Source organism: Rousettus aegyptiacus, unplaced genomic scaffold, assembly GCF_014176215.1.
Source record: "Rousettus aegyptiacus isolate mRouAeg1 unplaced genomic scaffold, mRouAeg1.p scaffold_m13_p_1, whole genome shotgun sequence".
In the NCBI taxonomy this organism is placed as follows: Eukaryota; Metazoa; Chordata; class Mammalia; order Chiroptera; family Pteropodidae; genus Rousettus; species Rousettus aegyptiacus.
Window position 1 is genome coordinate 128,406,626 of NW_023416284.1, and position 13,441 is coordinate 128,420,066.

The window sequence follows — 13,441 nt, forward strand, 5'->3', positions numbered from 1 at the left end:
AATTTTATATCATAATTGACTTGATAAGTAAAGATGAACTTTTATTTTTATTTATTTATTTTTAATTAGTTTATTTTAATTAGTTTCAAATATACAGTACATTGCTTAGACATCTATATAGTTTGTAAAACAATCCCCCAATTGCTCCCTCCCTCTCCTGACCCTCCACCTAGCCAACGTATTAATGCTAATTGCATTCACTATGCCATGTTCCCTATCCCCGTGAACATCCATCAGTTACTAATTTGTACCTTTCATCTCGTTCTTTCAGCCCCCCAAACCCCCCTGCCCTCTGTCTGACGCCAAATTGTCTACTATATTTATGAGTTTGTTTTTGATTAGTTTGTTTGTTTTATTCCTTAGATTCCACATATAAGTGAAATCATATAGTGTTTATCTTTCTCTGTCTGACTTAAATACCTTCTAGGTCCATCGAAGCAATGTCTTTTTCCATCCCCTTCCTTTTAGTCTGTGCGTGTCTTTTAATCCGAAGTGAGTCTCTTGCAGGCAGCATGTCGGGGTCTTGTTTTCTTTTCCATTAATCCACTTTATCTTTTAGTTGGAACACTTCATTCTTTTCCACTTATTGATAAGAATGTAGTTGTTACCATTCTTTATTCCTGTTTTTAATACATGTTTTTTCTTCTTAAAGAAGTCCTCCCAACATTTCCTGTAATACTTCCTTGGTGGCGATAAATTCTTTTAACTTATTTTTGTCTGGGAAGCTCTTTATCTGTTCTTTAACTCTATATGATAACTTTGCTGAATGAATTATTCTTGGTTGTATATCCTGGGTCTTCATCCTGTTGAATATTTTTTTGCCAAGCCCTTCTGTCCTGCATAGTTTCTTTTGAGAAATCAGCTGTCAGCCTTTGGGTTTTCCTTTTTAAGTAAGTATCTGTTTTCCACTTGCTGCTTTTAATATTCTTTCTTTGTATTTAACCTTTGGCATTTTAATTATGATGTGTCTTAATGTGGGCCTCTTTGGATCCCTGATTTTTGGAATTCTCTGAGTTTCCTGGGGTTTTATGTTCATTTCCTTTACCAAGTTAGGGGTGTTTTTCATCATTATTTCTTCAAACAGCTGTTCAACATCTTCATTTTCTTCAGTTACACCAATCAGACAGATATTTGGACCCTTAATAGTGTCCCATATGCTCCTCAAATTATTTTTATAGTCTTAGCATCTCATCTCTTGCCATTCTGATTGTGTGTCCATGGCTTTCCCATCTTCTAGATAGGACATTTGATCCTCTTCTTTATTCACTTTGTTTATTCCTATGTTTATTTCATTTAATACACTTCTTATCTCAGATAATGTATTCTTCATTTCAGACTGGTTCCCTTTTATAATTTCCATTTCCATTTTTATGTTTTTTATTTCTTTGTTGAGGTTCTTATCTACACTTCCCAAAGATTCATTGAGCATCTTTATAACCAGTGTTTTGAACTCCGCATCTGTTAGATTACTAGACTCCATTATATCTGGTTCTCTGTTTTGTTCTCTCATATGGTTTCTGCTTCTTTGTCTTCCCATTTTGGCTGCCTTTCCATGTCTGTTTCTATGTACTAATCAAGCTCCTAAGTCTCTCGGTCTTATTAGTGTGGATTTGTGAAGTAGGTGTCCAGTGGCACAGTCCTGAGAGGGGTTCAGCTGCAGGTCAAATTCCACACCAGCCTCTACCCCACCTCCGGGCCACCTGTGAAGATTCAGCAAGCAATCCACAGATGCTGTGCTTACAGTTGCCTCAAAAGGCCACGCCAGAAACCGAGGCTAGCTGCCTCCATGTGAGTCTAGGCACTGCTCAGCAAAGAGCACCTGACTCACTGAGGATACACCTGGATGTGCCTTGGGTGGGATCGTGAGTTGCGGAAGGTGGGGTTTTAGGGAATCCTCTGGGTAGAATGACCTCTGTTATCCAGTTTGATGATGTCAAGGCTATGGCTGTGCTGTGTCTGGCCCATGGGAAATGGGGGGGCTCAACAGGGCATAATGGATACTTCTGGCACTTCTGTACAGAACAAGTCTCCCCTGGGCCCTCACTCTGACAATGTCTCCCTATAAGTCCCTGGTGCCCTCTGTACGCAGCCAAGTCAGCACTGGTACTCTGAGTGAGCAGGTCCATTACCCTGAAAATCCGCTTGCGGATGTGGCTCTTTAAGAGGCTTCTGCCGCGGTTGCTGCCATTACCGCTGCCGCAGCCTCTGTCTCACTCAGTTGCTGGAGACGGGGCGGCCTCATGTCCTTGCCCCGTCCTACTTTCTGCCATTGCAGGGTGCTTTATTGGATTTCTCCCTAGGTGTATGGCTTGTTCCTCTAGGTCCCAGGTGATTTTTCCATGCTGCTGCTCCTTGTTTCTGTCACAACTTTGACTTGGTCGCCAGATGGATGAACAGAGCCTCTGTCAGCTATGCCATATTTTTTCCCGTCTCCAAGCAAAGATGAACTTTTAGATCTTCGTTAAAAGGTGATCTGTGCAGTACAGTGGTACTTGACTAAGGTGAGTTTTAAAAATAAACAAATTAAGTCATATCATAAATTATTCCTAAAATATATACGTTAACATATAAATCACATATAAACTAGCTATTAAAAATAATAACATAACATAACATAAAAATAATAACATAAATATTATTTCTTAAGGGCAGAATTTTATCATGTTTGGTATCATCCTATCAATATTGCTTGATCAAACACTTTAATTATACTTCTTTATTTATACTCATTTCAGTGTGAAATGACTGTTTTAATTCCTGACTTTTATGCTTTTTACATAGTGAACACATCTTTAATTTTGTATTCTGTGGCCTTTCAGAATAGCCGAATCCTCAAAGTTGCTTAATAAATATTTGGCAATTAATAATCTGTCCTATAAAGGGCATCTGGCCAATGAATGCCAGCCCAGCTTATTGTTTTTGTCTAATATTTTTTTCTGCTTAAATGTGACTTTACATTGGGGCTATTTTCTGCCACTCACCTCATTTGGAAACTCTAAGGAAATAATTTCTTGATTTGACTGCGATCTTTGTAGTGGGTGCTCTTTTTTTCTCTTTCAAATTTCATGCTATATAGCATAAAATGAAAGTGTTTCTTATACTTTTATCCTTATGGAATACTTCTGTTGAGGTATCATACCTCATTTTCTCTACCTCCTGGGTTGCACTACCTCTTAAAGGGAGTAATTTATCTGATGGGTGAAATGTAAAACCCTTTCAATGGAACTCACTGTATTAGAAGGTGGACTGGGAGAGTCTTTGATGGCTCTTTCTTCCTTGTGTGTGGTGGCCACAACTTTCAGGTAGTTTGGTATGGGTTTGCTTTGTATTCTCAACATTTCCCATGAAGTTCTAAAATATAAACTTGAGAAGAGGTATTGGGGGTTCTTATTTTGAGTGTAGGTCCAAACTGTATTACTTAAAACCTTACTTATCAAATTTAAGACACTGTTAATAGTAAGATGCCCCATTATTTTATGTGCCACTAAGAAAAAAGATGTTGCCAGTTAAACCAAAGTATGATGTTTTATTACATAGAATTTTAATTTTATGCTTGTTACAAGGGTTTTTAGACACATTAGTTTTTCTCTTATGACTAATCACTATGTATTAATAAGACAAATATAAAGAAAATAAGTTAAGGTATTCCTAAAATTTATTTACACTAAAAGATAGATTCTTCGAGTCGTGTTTCACCTGGGTTGTCAGCAACCACGATTTTGCCATACGTTATTTTCTTCTGTGCCAACAGCACTGGTGACCCAACATTTCTTGAAAGAGTGCTCCACTCTTGTCATCAAGATCCTATCCTAAGCCACTGATATCCTTTCTCAAACACTGATTGTGCAGGAACTGTGGCTGGCAACCAGCAATTCCAAAACACATACCCATTTGGGATTATTTAAGATACAAAGAAAATATGACTTAAAATGTGTGAAATGTGGTGTTTCTGTTGTGCCCACAGAGCCTTATTACTTCCCAGTACTCAACACTCTTACTAAGAAAACATAGGAAATCACTGTTAAGCCAATAGATTTTCAATCAATTCTGGACATGCATAGTTCACACTAATTAGTGCTCTATTTTTTTTATGTGGAGACAAAGTTGCTAAAATATAATTTTAGCTGTAGACTAAAGTAGCTGCAAAGCAGGCTGTGTGATAACTTGGGGTGGTGGGACCAGGGTCATGTGGTTCTTGGGATGAAGTGCATTCTATGAGGCAGTACTTTATCATATTGATTCCTTCAAGAACACTGTGTCTGAGACTGGTGTTTGGCCAATGAATTTAGATAGAATGTGTTTTGTATTGCTAGAAAATGTCTTAAAAATTATCTAACCCAACATTTTCATTTTAAATATGAAGAAATCAGTTCTGGAGAATTTAAGATTTTTGTATAAAATAACATTGGTGGTGAGTGGCAGCAATGGGAGCTTTTTGTGAATTTCCCTGCACTCAGTTCTATTTGAGCTATAAATAAGATAATAGGATTTAATCTTTCTGATGTATGTTTGTTCTGAAAATTCAGAGTAGAGGAGATTCAGCAGAAACACTGGGTTTTCATTTGTTTAATGAATGTTTCTCAGAAAAATCACAAAGTAACTGATTTTCCAAGAAGTGGTATAGTGGAGTCTGAAGAGATGACCTCAGAATAACCAACATTCGAGATGCATACATTGGAATTTTTGATGAAGAGTAAGCTTGGAGGAAGCAAATTGGAATAGTATTTCCTCACCTTTTCTATGGTACCCTCATCTGAACTCTTTGCCTTGTTTCCAATTCTCCCCTCAAACAAACTACTAATCAAAAATATCACAATTCATGAGAAACTAAAGAGCACTGGATACTTGCAAGCCTCATGTCTTGAAAAACAATATCCAGAACTTTCGTGGACTAGAATATTATATGGTATCAGATCCAGGATTTATCAATGGTAAATTTTAGAGAGAATCCTTTTCTCCACTGTAGATTCAATTATTTTCTAAATCCTTCTGTGTTAGTTTAAGACTCTTTTGGTTGAAGCAATAAACTCAACTACCTAAAGAAAGAAAGGGCACAAAATGTCTCATGGATCACATCTACGGTCTGCACTCCAGTTCCAGGATAGAACTGGAACCTGAAATTGAAGACCTTTAGGGCCTTCTTTCTCTGCTCCTCTCTGCCTTACTGCTTCATTCTTCTCTATTGTTGCTGATTGATTTCCTTTGCTTCTCCGGTCCAAATGAAAAATGAAAATATAGCTGCTCACAGCACCCAAATGTATATTACAGCTCAAGCCTCCTGCTTCCCAAAGAGCATGTTCTTCTTTCTTTCTACAGTTTGGAGTTATTTGGGGATACACCTTGGTCAAACTTGGGGTCAATTGTCCAGTCATGGGTCAGTCAACAAAGCTAAGGGAGGAATGCGTTACTCAAAATGGATTCTGCAACTGCAGATTGAGAGGAAGGCTTTTAACAAGAGAAGAAGATATTGTAAACTAGTAATAGTTGAATCAACCAGGTGAATATTCTGAGGCTATGTACACTCTGCCTCCCCACTTGTGGACAGAGTATTGCACTTGCCAGCAAGGAATAGAGTGATCCACACTCCAGCTGTGGTGTCAGGAGTGTCTAGCACTGGAAAAGGACTGAAGGAGAGCATTAAGGGAGAGGAAATCTAATACTATAGGTTTCTACAAGTCTTATAAAGATCCATAAGTTAACTTCTGGCAATCTTTGACACTGTTATTAACATCTATCTTCTTGAAATATTCTCTTTCCTTAGTTTTCATGATACTACATTCCATTTTTATCTCCAAAGTTAATAATAACAACAAGTAACATTTACTTATTTCTTTCTCTGTGTTAGACAATGTGCTAAATATTTATATGAATATTTAAAGTAAATATTTACCATCCAATTTAATACTTAGAAAACTTTATAAACTAGAGGCTATTATTTTTCCTAATTTGTAGATAAGGAAACTAAGACTTAGGAGGTGAGCAGCTTTCTTGTATTGTAAATATTCATTTTTCTGTGGGCTTTATCTTGTCTCACTCACATACTTCTCTGAAGATATCACCCCTTCTCATGTCTTTAATTAGCATCAATATGTTTTCACCTCCATAATCTGCATCTTTTGTCTAAATTTCTCCTCTTAGCACCAGACCAATATATTTAGCTTCCTACTGGACATTACCATTTGGAAGTCTAAAGCCACCTCAAACTCAACATAACCACTTTTAAATTCATCATCTTATCTTGCTAAGCTGCTCATTTTCCATTTTGAACTCATTGTTTTACGATGGAAACTTGTTGAGTCATTCTTGGTTCCTCTCTCGCACTCATTCCAACCAATAACCAATTTTCATAAGTTCTGCCCATTATAAATACCTTTATCTCCATCAATTCATCCTAGTCCATGATGCAATTATTTCTTTCTTGGGCTATTCAATAACTTCTTGGCTGACTCTAGTTCTTTTCCATCCAACATGCAGAGTGACCTTTAAAAATATAAATCTGTTAATGCTATTACCTTACTTAAAACTATTTAATGGCTTTTTATTTTTCTTAAAAAAAAAAAAAAAACATCCAAACTCATTAACATACTGTGGCAAAGGTAAAGAGCTATCTACTAAAAATTCATGATAACCAGTCCTAGTATAGAGTTGCTAATAAGAAGAACCTGTTCAGTTAAGAATTACATTTCTTGGCCCCCTTGTAGTGAAGCATGGCTATGAAATGTGAAAGAGAGTTATGTGTTTCCCTTCCAGCCCTGCCCTATAGGAATCTCCTCATGTGGTTCTATAATCTCCTCCTGATCTCTGGATGCCTAGGATGCCTAAGTCCGAGGATGATTAAAGCAAAAGATGGAGGAAACCTGATTCTTTGGAACATGGTAAGGAATGCCCCACCAATCAGAAACACATGCATAGGATTATTCAGTGAACAGAAAATTAACTTCTATTGTTCTAAGCCATAAAATTTGGGGTTTTTATATTAAAGCACTGGAGTTATCCTGATAAATACACATGATTTATAAGTCTATATAATCTAGCCTTTGTTTTAGCCTTATATAATCTAGTTCATTGTACCAAACAGTCTCTGGAATTTAACTATATTAAATGTTTACTGAATAAATAAATGAATGAATGAAAGGATCATCCTGGCCTTCCAATTTTGTGATTTGTCACATTCTTAGTTCTTCACATGCTAGTGAAGGTTGCTTGGAGCACATTTGTTGAAGGACTTGAATATTTCGTTAATAAGGAATTGCTGTGATTGTTATTGTTCTTATGTTATTAAACATAATATCAATATACAGAATATACAGAATAATTTTTGTGAAATTTTTTCAATTAATTAAATTCACTTTTGAAATAAAAGTGAAAAAGAGTAAGGGATAATTGTGGAAATAAGCTGAAAATGGGAAGAATTTTCTTGAATGACAGAGTTGGAAAGATGCTGTATGTAATAATCTCTAGTCTCTGGCTGAGGAGGTAAGCTTGAAAAATAATAGGATATTGAAGAGTAGAACGTTGCTATAGGAACAGTCACCTAAAGATCTAATCAGTGTCTTGTTGAGTGAAAAGATTTTCTCTTTAGTATGAAACATTACAGCAAGTGTTAAAAATAGTTTTTAAAAAGCTCTACAATTGCTCTGTCAACAAATTTTCTTCTGGTTCCTGAAAACTTTAAAAAAATTTTTGAAAAAATAAAGAGAACTATATAATAGGCATGTTGCTTAATTTTAATAAGTGTTTTCGAGTTAAGCCCATATGTTTATTATACCAAATGTATCCTAGTTTGGATTTCCCCAAAGCAGAGCCTGAAATAAAGACCTGGGGGAGAGGTAGTTTATTTGGAAGGTGACTCACCAAACAGGCATGAGAAAGTAGGCAGAAGAATTGCCCCCCTGAAAGATGGAGGCCAGGACATTTATCCACTAGTTCCATCCCCTATTAGTTGAGGGTTGCCCCCTTAGAGTGTTAGCTTCTCAGCTGCCATAGAAAGAGGGCCAACCGACCTCTGGCAACCAGAGGCAGAATGTGGAAAGATGAGAAGCTCAGGCTTAAAGCAGAAGCTGGCAGTAGAGTTGAGTCTAAACCCATATAAAGGTGATGTGATATAAGTACCTGTGGTGACTGCTACAGTCTAATTTTGGGACAGGAGTTCCCCAACTTACCCCTACACTCAAATGTCTTTTCTAATGGCAAATTCCTTTAGTTATTGGCACTATAACCGTTACTCAGTAAGTTACTTAACTTCTCTACATCAGTTTCGTTGTCTCTAAAATTATGGTGGGGGTTAAATGCATTAATATGCACTTAGCACCGTGTCCAGTTCATTTATCCAGTAAGTGCTGGATAAATGTTGGCCATTATTCCTGTTGTTAATATGAGTAATAATATACTACTACTACTACTTTTGATAGTGAAGCCAATTCTTGCATTGAATGTCTCTACAATATCAATAATTTTATTGTGGAGTGATTTCCAGTTTATTTCACACACACATTATCTAATTTGTTTCTCACCACAGTTCTTATGAAGCACCTGGTACCTTGAATTCTGAAAATATCTCTCAGACAAAAAATTATGGGCTGTTTTCAGAACACTGTTGAATAATGTAATCTCTGTCAAGTCTATCTAGTATGTCTTAAACTTGTCTAAAGCTGATGAAGTATGTGTTCTGAGCTCTAAAGCCTTTGTTGTTAGACTTTATTTAGGTAATCTTGAGTCCTTCAGTTATTGAGACAGCTATTGTTCATATTCAAAGGATAATTTTAGATTATACAAATGATTTTATGCAGTACCAAGATGAAGGCATAAACCACATGAAAGAGGAACCAAGGTTCACCTGAAAGAAACTACAACCACCATTTACTAATGAAAGCATTTTAAAGGTATGATTCTTAGAATATAGTGCTTTATTAAGGAGAAGAAGCAAATTTAAAAAGTGAACAAGTTCATATTTTTCAATTAATATGAAACAACCATCCATTTTTACATTTGTTCTTTTTTTTTTCTCCAAGAAATTCCAATTTATTAGTCTATATGGGCTACGAATTCTAAATAAGAAAACAAAACTGATAATTTTAATGAAAAAAAGCCAAGTTTGGCTACTAGCCACTTGAAAGCCAATACTCAAGAATCAGGGGTGGGTGGAGAGGAAAGTTTGCTTTATCCAGGAAGCCAGCAGCCTGGGAAGACAGTGGACAAAAGTCTAAAGACTGTCTCTGAAGTTCTGGGCCAAATAGAAGAGTTTTTAAGGGGAGAAAGAAGGTTTCCTAGAAACAGAGAGAAGTCAGTGTTCTTTAGTCAAAGATAAAGCCTTTTCACGTCAGATTCATGGGTGTCAGCAGCTGGTTGCAGCTAACTTAAAGATAGTCCTTCTTCTGTAAAACAAACTCATGAATTCTCCTCAAGACCCTGAAGTTATCTCCTCCTGCTTGACAAAGAAACAGCACATCAGCAACACAAAATTATACTGTGAGAACAAAAGGAGTTGAAGAAAAGAGTCAGCCCTTAACATATGAACAAAGGCCTAATTAAGGATTAAGTTATTTATTTCTAGCTGTCAAAAATACTAGGGGCATTAAAACTACAAGAGGCTCAGCTACAGTAATGGTTACTGTAATAGCTTGGGCTACTATATGACTTAATACCATAGACGGGGCGGCTTAAACAAGATAAATTACTGTTTTCACAGTGGAGGCTAGATGTCCCAGATGAAGATCTGGCAGGCTTGATTTCTGGTGAGGGCTCTCTTCCTGTAGACAGTGCCTTCTCACTGCACCCTCTCATGGTGGAGAGAGAGAGAGAGAGACAGAAAACTCTTTGGTGTCTCTTATAAGAATGAGTCTGTACTCTTAATGATCTCATTTAACCCTAATCACTTCATTAGAGGCCCCGTCTCCAAATACAGCCATATTGGGCCTGTGAATTTTGGGGGGAACAAAACATTCAGTCTGTAAATACTAACTTAGGAAAAAAATTTTAGGTACAAGTAGTATCTCTTCTATATAGAACTAACTCTTCTCTATAAGCATAAAAGGAGAGGATAAGGCCAACTGTAGAAAAAAGACAAGGGTGCTTTTCTTTTTAAGGGAGCATCCAGGCATAGACACTGTTAGGCTCTTTCTATGTACCTCATCAGATTTAATTCTAAAGCTATCCTCCCAGATAGAATTATAAGCGATTTAAGAAGTTTTCTAATTAGGAAGAAGGATTAGATTTTAAAATCGGACTGTCTTTGAGATCTTTGGAAATAAATAGTATTGAAACACATGGGTGTGAAATGATTTTAATGCAGCTGGAATGGAGGATGAATGTGGAAGAATTGATCATTCTGAGTAACTTCCAGTTCTATCTTATCCTTTCCTTGTTATATCGCAGATTTTGGGAGCAGAATCTTGCCTTTTTAAAGAGATGACTCTAAGAAGCCATAAAGGTATATGGTTTCCAGAAGACATTTGTTGGAATGCAGCTACCTAAAAATCTGCATTCTTCTTGGGCTAGCTGAACCTTCAGTTAAGTGTGATTAGCGTAGTTAATGTTTATTATATTCTACACACTGCTCAGGGGCTCCATAACAATCTCATAGTGCTTTAGGGCTCCACAAACAGGAGAGAAAAGATTATTAGAATTTTCCTGCATAGAAGTCCTGCAACAGAGAAACCCAGTTGGATACTGCCAGGTTTCTGGAGTTTCCACTTCTAGTTGCCATAGTTTCTGACACATTAAAGATTGCATGAGAAAGTATATGTTCCGGAAGCTCCCTTGTACTGTGCATTTTTCTAGGCTATGTAAAAACAAAGTGATGAAAAGAAGAAAGGAAATTAGAAAATAAATCCTGAGGGTGGATGAGCAGGTTTATTTCCTTATCTTCCTATAGATTAGCTCTAATCTCTGTTGTTGCTTTTCTTTTCCAAGGCTATTAACACTCCGTAGCCGCTGATGAAATTCTTAGAGGGTCTTTAAAGACCCTTTAATGGAAAAATGATGGCTTTGTTTGTAGGATGTTTAAGTGGAAAAGCAGCATTTCCTGCTTAGGGAATTGAGATACCTTAGAAGGTTAGCCGTTTCATTACATAGTAATCTCAATCACTGGCTATAAATTTTCAACCGAACGCCTTTGATGCTTTACAATGGCAGACATGCTGGTCATTTCGCAATTATATTATGCTCACAGATATCCCACATAGAGCTCAGCTCTATATGTAATGATCAAGACAGAACAAAAGAAAGGCTTTTTTGGGGATTGGTGTCCCAACTGAATTAAAACATGCCATTGTTTGACGGCAGCGTTAATACCTGTTTACATTTTATAGAAAGAGAGGACCCTATCTAGATCAATTTTACCAATTAATAACTTAGGTATTTTTGAGTTCCGATGTGTTCTGGGCCTTGCTCTAGCAGTCTGTAATAAAATACTCAAAGTTTCTTTGAGGTTATAATCTAGCAGAGGAGGCAGACATTTAAAAAAATGACAAAATGTAAACAAATAAACAAGATAATTACAGATACCAATTTTTTTTTTGAAAGACAATGAAACAATATTTTATGATAGGGTTGCATCATTTATGATGATTTTTGTTAAACAAAAAGCAATGTTATATATCAATTATACCTCAATAAAAAACAAAAAACCCAATCAAAATGGCTTAACCAACATTGGAATTTATTGGTTCATGTAACTGAAAAATAGAAGTATGGAAGGTTTTTGGTTGGTTGATCCAGGAGATTAACAAGTGTCAACACTGACCCAAATCATCTCTCTCTTCTGCTCTGTAATCTATGGAGGTGGCTTCATTTTAGGGCTGGTGGCCTCAGGATTGGAGGATATCTGCTGGCAGGAATCAAGGTCCCTTGAGTCCTTATTCATATTCAGCAGGACTTCCTTCATAGCATTCTAGTAAAAGGTACTGAGATTAGTTTAGGTCTCTTGTTCATCCCTGTATCAATTACTGAGGGGTAGGAATAAAATCTTATGATTAATTTAAACCAGTCAGGGATTATTCTTAGAGCTGGGGGAGAGGAGCTGCAGTACTGAGATTTTTGAAAACAAACAAACAAACGAACACCAAAGTCTAAGCTTGTGTGTGGCTGTATAAAGGGTAAATTAAGTTTCTAATATTCCAAGGTCTTTTGTTTCAATATCAGGGCTTTGATTAGAAAGGAGTAGGACCCTAAACTTTGAAATAGATATATATAGGCAAATTCTGATGAAGCTAGGGATCTTTAGCCTCTAAATTATGAATTTTCTTTGCCACTAGAAGCAGCCTACTTCTCTTATCTGAGAATATTAGATTGTCTTTGCTTCACCTGAGATATTTGTCTTGCAAGGGACTTATTATTATTTTCATTAGGAGCTTGCCCAATACCTTCCATTGTCAATCTCCACAGATAGTTATTCTTTACTGGGCCTCAGTAGAGTCCATATAAAATTAAATTATGTAAAATTATAATTAAATAAATTATATTAAAACAGTGGTAACAACTACCTAAAACTCATCACTTCCTAATTATTTTTATTACACTTTACAATTATCAATACTTCTGAGGTGGTTTATGCATGTCATATCTGTAGGTTGGAAATGCCACATGTTGATGTGCCTAACTCTTCATTCAGAGATATCACATTTATGGCATGGAATTGGGCATGGTAGAAGTAGTTATACAATGGAAACTGGCAAACACTAGGTATTATGGCTTCAGAGACTTGGTTACTAAACAAACATTTACTAGCAAATCTCTTCTTATAGCTGAATGTTTAAGTTATAGGATATCAAAGGGAAAGCATGACCAGGCTAGAAGAAGAATAAATATCATCCTCCAAAAAGAGATAAAGGATTTGCAGACTCTTGTGAGAATTAATATGTTTTCACTTTGACAAAAGATAGTTGAATTATATTAGGCAGAAGCATAATTTTTCTATTGTCAGTATTTAGAAATTAGGTAGAATTAAAAAAATGATGTATTGGGCAAGGTTGACAAGAAGTGGCTAGTGGTGGCTTTATACTGTGTTAAACTACCTAAGCTGGAACTATTTTTCCATGCACCTTTCCTATATATTTCTAAATAGGGTTGGCCACAAGAGAAATTTGCATGAGATTTGGAAGGCAAAAGTAAAGCAGCAGTCACATTTGTGTTCAGAAAGTCTATGTAAGATCATGTTCTACTGCAGCTCATGTACTTTGTCTTAGATCTGGTGGTTCATGTTGGTGACACAAGACAGTAGCCAAGCCTGTAGGTAATTCAGCTTCCCCTGGATCTCTTCTTTCAGCTCTTCTTAATCATAGGCCTAGTATGCGTGCAAATCAATGACCAGTGTAAGCTTTTTCTGCAAGTCACCCACATCACTGAAATTGAGGCCTGAATGCAGTGAAAGATAGACTTAAGTTCTAGTTTATTTTTATGAATTCCAGCTTGTCCTTGCAGATTTCAGTTCCTTTCTCTCACT